An 11,501-nucleotide genomic window follows, 5' to 3' on the forward strand; every position below is an offset into this window, starting at 1 on the left:
TCCTGGCAGCTTTACTCCATGGCATCTTTTCCAATGCTGCAGTCATCCTCTGGCTTTTCTCAGCTCGCTCCTGACTCCTCCCCGCCTATGCAGTGATCCCAGCAGCAGTTGTCTTGGTGCTGAAGGCTGGGATAATGCAACCTCCCTTTTCCTGTTTAACATTTCCTGTTTTGCAGCCCAGGATCTTATTACCCTTGACACCATATTTCACCCTGGCAGATACATCCATGACCTCCAAGTCCTATCCAGATTTCTGGCTTGCTTGGGTAGAAATCCCCTTTTGGTAGGAGGTCTCCTGCTTTCTTCCACAGCTGTGAGTCATACATTTCTGCATTAAAATGCATCGTGTTTGCATGAGCCCGTGCAATCTGTATTGTTCTGCACCAAAGACATATCCTCTTCATTACTTAATAGTTCCCTCTTTGTTCCATCTTCAGACTTCAATAGGAATAATTTCATGTCTCTTTCTGAGCTGGATTTGAAGGAACTGGGCCAAAAGCACCACCTGCCAAATGGTGACTCTTCACTTACAGTATCACTTCCTGAGACCTGCTAGTTAGCCAGTTTTTAATCCATTTAATAAGATCCATGCTTATGGTTCATCCTATGGCATGAACTAAAATGGACTGAAGAAGTCCAAGTAAATTACATCAACCCTGTTACCTCTGTCAAGCAAACTTGTAATCTCACTGATAGAAGTGGTAGTTATTCTAACCAGATCAATTTTCTACATATCTAGGCTCACTGATGTGAATTATGCTATCCCATTTAATTAATTCTTACTAATTGAAAAGCTCAGGAATGGCGTCTCCACCAGCTCTCTGGCTATCTTGCTGCAGTGCCACACAACCTTCTTTATATACTCATTGTAATACTGGTACAATACCACCCCGTTTCTAGGCCTATGAAACGCTTTTTCCAAAACTCATTGAAGCCCCTCAGAGTCTTTTTCTGCCAGCTCTTTTTAATGCTTTGCGGGTTTTTTTTGTGTATTCAATCTAAATCCCTGCCTTCAGGTTTCTTACACTTCTGTTAAATTCTTAAAAATCTCCGTAGTCCCTATTCGGAAGGAAATACGTGTCATCACTGTCCAAAGTCTACAACAGTCATATTTGTTGGCTACATCTGTTCTCTGTATCATTATTGGATAATTATTTCACAACTACTTCCACGTAGAAATGGATAAGAATTGTTTTATGATATCCTTTGTTTTGACTCTGCTTGAAAAAAGCTGTCTTACTGCCCTTAAACCTACTGTCCACAAATACCTTCCTGTCCTTTTGCTCCCCCTATCAATTTTCTACAGTTGCAATCAATTAAATTATCAGTCAAATTAATTATTGCTACCAGCTTCTCTCTTCCCCCCTCATATCTACATACACACAAATCCATACAGAGCGCGCAATGTCTACATATTTAATATTTGCAACTGCTTTATTTTCCCTCCAAATCAGCCTTCTTTCTCAATTGTGATGTTTCAGCACCAATAAAAATATTCAGTTTCCCAACTATTCCATTTCTTCTGTTTGCGTTTCTCTCCCAGCTGATTTAGCTCAAAGCTGAATTGTTTTCAGCTTTGGAAGCTGGCCCTTTTAAAACTCCAGGTTTGCACATTAGCAGTTTGGACTTTATTCTGTTTGCCCATAACAAATCATATTGAGTCACGCTCATTTGACTCTGAACTAATCAATAATTCATTTTTAGTTCTGTAGTTGGTAGACTTCACCTAGCGCAGAATACCAATAGGCAATGAGTTTCCACCAAAGGAAGGTGTTTTGGAAGGTCCACCCTGACCCCTCCTACCCCACTCTGCCTCCGTTCTGCCTGCAAATGTGTGCTCGCTGTTGTGGGATCACCTCCCACGTCAGCCTAGGCACCACTAGTGCTGTCAGAGTAAAAGATGGGATGCAACTGGCTGTTTTGCTCTTAATCCTGCACTGCTTTGGAGTCGTACATGCTTTGGTGCCTTTGGGACAGGAGCAGCCTGGATAATATTTTCCCGTTTGCCAGCAGGTGACTGTCCCCAAGGTGTCTGCAATGACAGAGCACAGGCCATCTTCTGTAAGATGGCACAGAGTCGCTGTTCTGGCTGGCTCCAGCCGTGTGCTTGGGTGCCTCTGGCTAACTGTTATCCAGCAGCGTGTAGGGACCTCCACGTGGCCCACCTCCCGATTCTTGTCTGGTTTCTGCTACGTCTGGTGAGGAGATTGCTCCTGCATTGAGGGCCTGCCTCAGTGGTGACCCCATCAGACACCTTCGTTCTCCCAGGTGGCCAGATACGTACAGGTGGGATGCCAGGAGAGAAGTGCCAGCATGATCCTCCCAGGCCTTCCCCTGCCAGAATGAGCTGCAGACCTGGGAGAGCAGGTAGCCAACCCGATAGCCGCTCTCTGAAGCGCACGTTGTTGGAGAGAAACACAGCTGGCTCAGGCAACCTCAGCAGCTGCTTAATGAGTCTTGACTCATCTGAGTACACCAAACATTTGACCAGATGAAATCGGTGCTGGCTGATGCAGCTCCTCAATTCCCACTGCTCAGTCCAGAGCAAAATGAAAGGCAAGCGCTTTCGACCGAAACCTGGCACGAGCCCCCAGTCACCAGCCTCAGCTCTCTGCACCATAGGATGCTGTCCAGCAGCGAGGCCAGTCTGCACATGGTCTGCACCTGGGTCAAGGATGGATGTTATTAAAGAAGGCAACTCCCTTGGCAACCGCTTCATTCTCTGAGGTGGTAGCCCTTGGGCTTCTCAATGTCTCCAGTGTGTCAGAGGTGCTCTGTTACATCGTGAACTGAGAGGTTGTCCTCTTCCCATGGAATCCTCTAGGTATGGTCCCTTGGGTGAAGGGCTACAGACCCTCCTCCAGCACCTCCTCTAGCGGCCTCTGCTCCATCTCCTCACCGTGCACTCTCTGCCCAGCCCAGCCTCGTGTGCCCAGAACGCTCCTCAGTCCTGGGCAGGACAGCAACACAGCAGAGGTGTTTGTCAGTGAAGGAACAGAAGTACAGAATGAGTAAGGTATTTCTGTTTTGGAAGTCACCTCTTCCCTTCAAAGACTGCAAAGCCACCTTCCTTTTGAACAGAAAAGGCCAGCTAAATCACAGGCACGAATGCTGCTTCAGCAGAGCTTTGGAGCTGGAGCCGTTTGCCATTGCAGGGTCCCTCTGGCTGAGTAAGTCAGAACCGCAAGGGATCAAAGCAAACTCCCCAAGTGAAATGCAGTGAAATGGGCCAGTGTGCAAGGGGGAGCGCGAGCAGAAGCATCAGGGACGGACTGCAGGCCTCCAGAGCAGGGCTAGCTAGCCAGGCATGGCGCTGCATGAAGCACACTTATTCTTGCATTGAGTTCGCTGCCTGGCTTCGTTTGCTTAATTGTTTGTTTTCACAGATAGTGCTGGGTTGTGCAATCATTTTCTTTGAAAACGGGATGCAGCTCACGTTATTTCATCTAACTGGGCTGATGTTGAGTGAAGCAAAAGCTGTTTTGCTGATAGCCCTGGTCCCCAGCCAGTAACATGTACTAGGGATGTTGCCTCAGAGAACGATTTCTTGTCCTGATGTCAGGCGTGTCCCGGGGCCCCAGTACAGCACTGCACATATCAACTGGGAGACATGCAAGCCAAGCCCCCAAAAATGAATGGCACGCAGCTCCAGCTGTGGCGTAAAGGTATTTCGAATGGGCAGGAGGGAGTTTTTGCCATCCAAGCTTCAGGGTTATAAGCATTAAAAGGTAAAGTGGTTTAAGCATTTAGTCCTGGGTAGAAAGGGTGTTTTGGGGCTTTTGAAACTTTTGGGGGCTAAATGCGAAAGAAAGATGGAAAGAAATGGCATGCTGTTATTTCTAAAGGGTGAGGGAAGCTTTATTCCAACTCGGCCTACTTTTCTTGTATTTGCAAACTGGTTGGCTCTGTAAATGGGCTGTCCAGATATAAATGCATTGCTGTAAGCGTTGTTTTATGGCTCACTTTCAGGGAAAACAAACTGCTAGGTACTTCGTAGCAAGTTTTTTTTTGGAGCAAGGACTGTGTATTTTCCTTTGCTAGGAAGGCAGCTTGCTCTTTGTGAGTGCTGCTGCCTCACATTGTAATGGTAAGAGAGCACTGCCCTGTGCAGGTCTGGAGCACTGCCCTGATGGTCCTGTGCTGCCTTGCAAGATAATGCAGATGGATGAGATGTGAGTGGACAAGATGCTAGTCCACCCACAATGTAACTCTCGTGAAGTGTCCAGGAAGGGGATGGGGTAAAGCTGCTCTATATTTTTTGCTACCAGGATAGAGACAATATGTTAGATTCGCTGGAGATTTGCAAACTCACATCCCTTCCTCTGTCCATCATCCTTTGGAAGAGTTAATATTGCTCCCACATAATATGGGAATACAGACAATATTGAAAAGCAGCTTCCCTATCAAACTATAGATGTCAGAAGCTAAGCTCTTTGACCTATAGCTTAGTTCCAGAAAAACTACTTCTTTTTAGATGAGCAGAAAATAAGCTGGAAATGATGAAACTGATCATATGTTTGAACTTTGATTTTGTTGATGGATGGCAGTTGTATGAGTAGCTGCCCCTACGGTTTTTGTTTTAAATCATCTGGGCTTTTAATATTGACCTTTCTGTGAATTGGTGACATCAGAAAACCTATTACCCAATTCAGATTTTGCCAGTCATCTTCTTCAAAAGCAGTTTTATTTATGAATATCGTATTTGTAAGAAAGGGGGCATTTCTGGTATCTCAGGCATCTTAAGCCTTGGCTATGTTTTGTCCTACTGGTGTAAATGAAGTTTTCCCAGAAGTGACACTAGTGAAGTGTGTCTCAAGCTGGAGCTGTTTGGACCAAAGTTCCTTCCTCCAAGATTTGCCCTAAGAACTCGGTTTCGAAATGCTGAGAGGAAAAAGGGATTTGGGCAATTAAAATTAGCAAGGAGGAGGCTGATGAGCTTGGCCAAGGATGAGGAAGGTGCTCTCTCAAATTCTGTTCTCGAGAAATGCTGTACAGGCTGCATTTCAGTTCCAGAGCTGAGAAGTACTCCCCCAGGAGACTGAGAGCTGGAGAATTCAGGAATCTCCTAACAGCCTATTTGCCCTTGTTTTGATCTTTTATTAGTTGGAGTATTGCCCAGCCTTTTTTTGGGTGTGAAGGTGTGGCTCTGGGCAGACAGCCACCAAGGTGTGTGGGCATCTGTAGAGTCCAAAGACAGAAGGAATTTAAGAAAACCCCCCTGCTTTGAGCAAACCAATGTGCTCTCCTAAAATTGCTCACTGAGCTGTATTCAATACACTCTACTTAAGGTCCTGACGAAACTGAAATACTATCTTGTGTAAACTGTGATTCAAAAGAGTTATCAAATTTCCATTTATCCAGAACAATTTGTTGAAGTCTGTTATTTAAAAAAAATTGCATGTTTTTGGAGTGTAGAGCCAGACATTAATATACCTCTGAGATGGAAGCTTTACAATTGTATGTATGGTTTGTGGTTTACACACCAGATAAAAATCTAGTTTCAGTATGGAAATATTTAACTGGCATCCAGTTGTAGATTTGATTGGAGCATCCTTTGGTTGGGGTTTATAGCCTGCATGGTTGAGTGGGCAGGATTTCCTGAAGGGATCGGGCCCCAGGTCATTCGTGGAGGTGAGTCTGGGACGATCACGAGTTACTTGTGGGGAAGAGGGTGGGAGGAGGAAGTGGTGCAAGGAGGTCTAGAGTCACCTGTGGGGTAGTGGTGCTTGGGGATGGGGAGGTTCCCTACCTCAGACCCTAATTGCTGGGTAAGAGGCATGGGTGTTGCTTTGGTGCATATACATTTCACACCCCTCTGGTACTCTGGGATGAGGAACCACAAATGGCTGGCCAGTGGCTGCTCCCCAGCTTTTCACTCTAAGGAAGTTATAACTCTCAAACCTCCTCCTTTCACTGCAGAGGGGCGTTCGAGTCTTACCAAACAGATCTGAGAGGAGGTTGGGTCAGTGCTTGTTGGCACCATGCCTGTGCGGCAATAATCCCACAGTTTCCGAAGGGAGGCAGGAAGGGTTTCTCCTGCCTTGGAGAGAGAAGGAGGCATCAGGGTTTCTGCTGCAGCTTCTTCCTTCTAGGGGAGCACTGGTGAGTGAGTGGCCAGAGAAAAGATATGGTTTGTGACAAGGTGTATCTGTGACCCTGTCCCCATGTCCCCAGCATTTAATCTGACTGTCAGATCTGTGAGCAGGAGGGAGTTTTTCCTTGGTCAGATAGACACCACCAGTTGGGGTTTGTTACCTTCCTCTTTAGCGCTGACAACTTCTGATGGTCGTGTGGGGCACTGGTGCAAACCACAGCCTGCCACTGTCAGGGCTTGAAGACAGCCTTGCGCTCTTCTCTCTTTCTGTGGCACGTTACGTTTGTGGTATTTGGCCTTTGCTACACCTCTGAAGTGCGGTGTGAGGTGCTGGGAGGGTCTTTGTGGCCCATGGCACGTAGAATAGATGCTTTGTGGGTACCTCTGGACTGAAGTCCCATTTGCTTGTCTTTGCAGAAGACTGCACATGCTGACTGTCCAACTTCTGTGTCCCTCTGTCACCGTACTCATTTGATGTGTCATTGATGTGATTCTGATTTGGTTGTTGTATGGGTTTATTTATTGTTCGAGTCAATATTGCTAACGGCCACTTGATTTGCAGGGGAAGCGATAGGCACACTTGAGTTAGTTTTATTTTTGTTTGGTAGTTACCAAAATGTTGAAATCTGAGGCCAAGTCATACCTCCTTCAGCAAGCAACATGTGTCCAGCACCTGGGACAAACATCAAGTGATCAACCTCAAACAACAGAACAGCTTTTCTGAAATTAGCCTTTGGTTCTTAGACTCATAGCCATGAATAACACCCACTCCCTGTGCTGGGAGTGTAAAATACGACCTCCAGGACAAATGATAATAAATGAGCCCAAATGAATTCTCCCCTCCTGGAAACGATTTAATATGTAAGGCTGCCCCATCAGACGCTTCTCCGGGGACTGTGATGTAAGTGTAAGGTGAAGTACTATCGCAATAACCACGTGTGTATATTCCTACCAGCTCTATTAGCTGGGGACATGTAAGTCAGGGTCAAGATGCCTGTACCCTTAGGCTGACATTACATGTAGTTTCAGCAGGAAAAAAGCGGTTTGAGTCTCTTTATCTCTCTGTAAATTCTAAAACAATCTTGCTGATCGCTGGGGACCTGTGCTGTTACCTCCACTCGCTTGTCACTGCCTCTGCTGCCTGCTGCAAAAGGATCATATGAAGATCCAGTGAGAGACAGGAAAATATAGATGGAGAGAAGGAAAGAGGAACAACTCTTTGTAACCCCCTGTAATTGTTGACTACGGGAGAAGCACCCAGGGTACAAAATCAAGTCAGGAGGACAGAGTGAGTGATGGTGCTGCGCGTTCGTGAGCATTTTTCTCTCTTTCCAGGAGCTGCAGATCTGTGGACAAACTCCTGAGTGACAGAGGCAAGTGAAACTGCCAGTGGGTGGTGCATGGGCATCTCTAATGCTTGCAAATACAAGCCTAGCACTGCCCGTGCCCGCTACATGTATTCTATTTATACCACAGCAGAGGGAGCGTTGGCAAAGCATCTCAGAGGAGCAACCTTTTGTTATACCTACAACTGCTCCCTTCCCTGTGAGTGCAACCAAGATAAAAATAATCCCAATAATAAGGATCGTGCAGTTAATTGATTCGCTGCCTTGCGACCATGCTGCAGCCGACTCGGCCATAGCTTGGTCATTGCATCTTGTGTCCCTGTGATTTCTTACAGGGAAGGAAGCACCTGAAATACCTCAGGACATTTAGGAGCCGTTCACCTGGCTGCTCCTTTCAACAGCTCACTCCATTCTGGCCTTTCTACCATGTCTGCTAGAAGGCCGGATCAAGATGTTGATTTTCCTTGTGCTGTTCTCCAGGCTCAGCACTGAGGGACTATATTTGAAATCAGAGAGTGAGCTGTGTGTTAGGAAATAGCTCTGGCACTAAAATGTTTAAAATTACTCTTTGTTTCCCTGACTTCTCTCCTAATTTAGATTATCCAAATCCAGATTCCTCCCAGACTTGCCCACAAGATGGAATTCTAAGAAAATATTGTTTTGTTTCATTTGTTTTTTAATGTCCACATTTCTCACATTTCCTGTTCCAATTTCAAAGTGGGCCTGAGCTCCTCTGCTAGCATTGCTCTGGCTGTTATTTTGGGGATCTGAGAGAGGGGAGAAAAAATAAACAAAGTGCGGGGAATGCGTTTCGTGCATTTCCCGCTTGTCAGCCACAGGTTCTTTTAGGTGAGATGGTAAAGAGTTACTGACATTCCTCTCTTTTCAGGTTAAATAGAGGGATTAGACGAAGGGTATTACTAACGTGGGTTAAGGTATTAAAAAATGGTTGCCTAAATTTAGGCTCCTAATTTTGTATTTTGAGACCCTAAATAAGGGCTTGATCTTGTGCCCTTTGAAGTCAATGCCAAAGCTTCCACTGGATTCAATCTGCAAGATGAAGTCCTAAATTATGGTCAGGTTCTTAAAAGTTCTCAGCGTCTCACAGCTCCAAATAAATCATCACTCAGCCTCTTTGCAAATCACGCGTCTTCCCTTAAGTGCCTAAACATGGAGCTCGTGCTTTTAGGTATTCCATATTTAAAATCCTGCCTGTTGATGCCGTCTTTCTTTCTGTCTCAGAAGCCTTTGGCATGGGAAAGATAACAAGGCTAATAAAGAAGCGTAGCCTGGACACGCATTGATTTGCTTTTTCGGTGAGCGGTGCTTAGCACGAACACTGTGGATTCTATAGCAATATCATCAGTATTTATTACGGTGTAACGTTAACATGGAAGGCACATGAATGTCCTTGCTGGCGCCAGAATTCAGGCAAGTACATGACCATTTGCACAAACTTCACATACACCGCTCTCCTGGTAACAGGATGTTGGCAGGTGGGAAGATCACAGGATCCAGATGAAACGTAAGACGAGATGAGCAATCCTGTAGTGGTAATTTTAGAAGCTGGGTTCTGTACATTATTTACAGTACATTGTAGCTTTAAGGGCATAAGGCTCCCCCTTGCCACTCGTGGATTTAATCTTTTCTGTGAGATTTCTGTGTGGGACTTCCAGCAGTGCAGCAGCCGGAGGGATTTCGTCCATCCAGAGGAGTGTTAAAGTTGCAGGTTATTTGCAGCAGAGCTACCTTCATTCCTAAAACGCTCACCTAGCGGGAGGGGAAAAGGCATCTAGGTCCTTCTACCAAATAAAGAGAAAAAGGTACTGAGTGAACTATCTGCTTGCTGCTGACCTGAAGGGCAGAGGCCTGGCATGAGGAGGAAGGTGCTCACAGTGAACTGTGACAGTCGGAAGCGGTTCCTGCCTCCGGGAACTTTAGTTTGGCCTTACCTTCAGTTAGTGAAATATCCCCTCTTTTTCCCAGGGGGGACTTGAAAGTCTCCCTGTCTCTTGGAGGACATTTGTGGCAATTGCATTCTGAATACAGGAAACTCCGGTTATTTTGGATGGATATTTGTTTCTTCAGAAACCCTCTGCAACAATTAGTTAAAAAAAAACAGAGAGAGCAAAGAAAAAGGGATTCTTTTGCAATGTTTGAACAACACCCACCACTCTTCTGTAGAAATGGGATCCCTGAGGGGAAAGGGATTATATTCTCCTCCAGGCTTTCGACTAGGCTGGATTTCTCCCCTTGCCCAGAAGGAAGGCCGCGGGCAGCAGGGGTGCAGGGTGCGACCCTGCAGCTGGGGCAGCGGAGGGGCTGGACGGGAGCTGGAGTTGCTTTTTGCTCAGACAGACCTGTCACTCATCTCCCAGCCTTACTCGGGATCAGTGTGACCTGGGCGACATCCCCACATACTGCACCAAGCGGTGACACAAAATCTTTAAAAAATAAACAAAAGGAAGAACAGGTCTAAGATCTACCAAAAGCAAAGATTTTTTTTTTCTTCTTTCGTGTGTTTCCCTCAGCCAGCAGGTGCCTCTATAGAGCCAACGCTTTGCCTGTATCAGTAGGAGTCTGTGGCACAGCACTGGAATACCTGCTTTCTAATGATAATATGGCCTTTTCTTTCTTGGGTGGCTTTTTCCCCTTCTCCTTCCTCCAGCCCATGGTGAGCTCCAGGAATCTGCCAGTCTGGACTTCCCCTCCGTCCGCCACCCAAGGTCCTTGGGAGGACGGTGGCAGGAGAGAGATTTATATATGTTGACACACGCATATTGTTACTATATATCCCGCACGAGGAAATCTTGCGTGTGACACCAGCGAAGGAGCTCAGCTGCGGAATGCCTGCGGTAACCCCAGTGAGACAAAAGCTGCCTTTTTGCCCTTCAAATACCTTCCCAGAAAGCAGGGTGGGGTTTGTCTGGCAAAATCTTCACCCCTTTGGTACGACACCCTTCTGCACACAGGGGCAAGGCTTGGCCGGTGCCGGCAGGCCCCCTGAGCCAAGGGGGGTTGGCACTGGATAAAGAGGAATAAAACCCAGCTAAGGATGATGACCTCCCCTCCATTTAGCACGTAGGTGCTAAGAAATCGCTGTATCTGAAAGCGGAGGCCTGTGGGGGGGACGGGTGATGACTGTGATCACAATTTGTCCCCTTCTGCCCCCTCCCCCCAAATGGCTCCGCTGGACTTTGGAGCAATTCCCACGGGCAAGGTGAATTTTGACCCGAACGTGCACCCATCGGCAGGGCAGAAAGGGTGGAGGAAGCGCGGCCCGTGGGGCGGCCGGGGGAAAGGCAGGGCGGGGAGGTTGGGGGTGTAACGTGGGAGCCGCGGGGGGCCCCGGTCCCGAGTGGGGCGGGCGGGAAGGGCGGCGGAGGGGGCGCGCACCCCTTTACCTCCGTGGCTTTTTCGCCCAGCGCGGAAAGGGATGGGAGGGGAGGAGGGAGGGGAATCGCCGGGGAGGGTGGGACTTCGCCGGAGCGTCTCTCCCCGCGGCCGCGCCGAGCAGTTGCAGAGCGCCGGCGAGCGGGCGGTGGGGCGGGCGCTGCGCGGGGAGCGGGCGCTGCGCGGAGCCGCCGCTGGAGTGCGCGGAGCGCGGCCGCCGCCGCGCCGGGGGCGAGGAGCGCACGCCGCGCCGGCGGGGGACAGCGCGCCGCGGGAGCAGCCCTCCCCGGGCACCGGGACCTGCTGTTGGCTTGCCGCCTTGCTTTATCCTCTCGTTTAATTTATTTTTTCCCCACCTATACTTTGATCCGCTGGGATTTTTTTTTTTCCTCCCTTTCCTGCAGAGCCTCCCCCCGCCCCAGTTCCCTCCCTCTCTAGCCAGTTTGGATTTTTTCTTTTTTTTTTTTTTATATTACTATTCTGATTTTTTTTTTTTAAAGCGTGGACAGAGAGAGGGAGAGAGAGACAGAGACAGGGCAGGAGGAAAGCGCTCTGTTCGTCCCCTTCGCCACCACCACCCCGACTTGCGGAGAGGGGTCGGGCCGAGCGGCGGCGGGATCAGCCCCTTCCCCCCGGGAGGCGACCCCGGCTCGGGGAGCCGCCGGAGG

The sequence above is a fragment of the Calonectris borealis genome, chromosome 3 (genome assembly GCF_964195595.1).
Source record: "Calonectris borealis chromosome 3, bCalBor7.hap1.2, whole genome shotgun sequence".
Taxonomy (NCBI): Eukaryota; Metazoa; Chordata; class Aves; order Procellariiformes; family Procellariidae; genus Calonectris; species Calonectris borealis.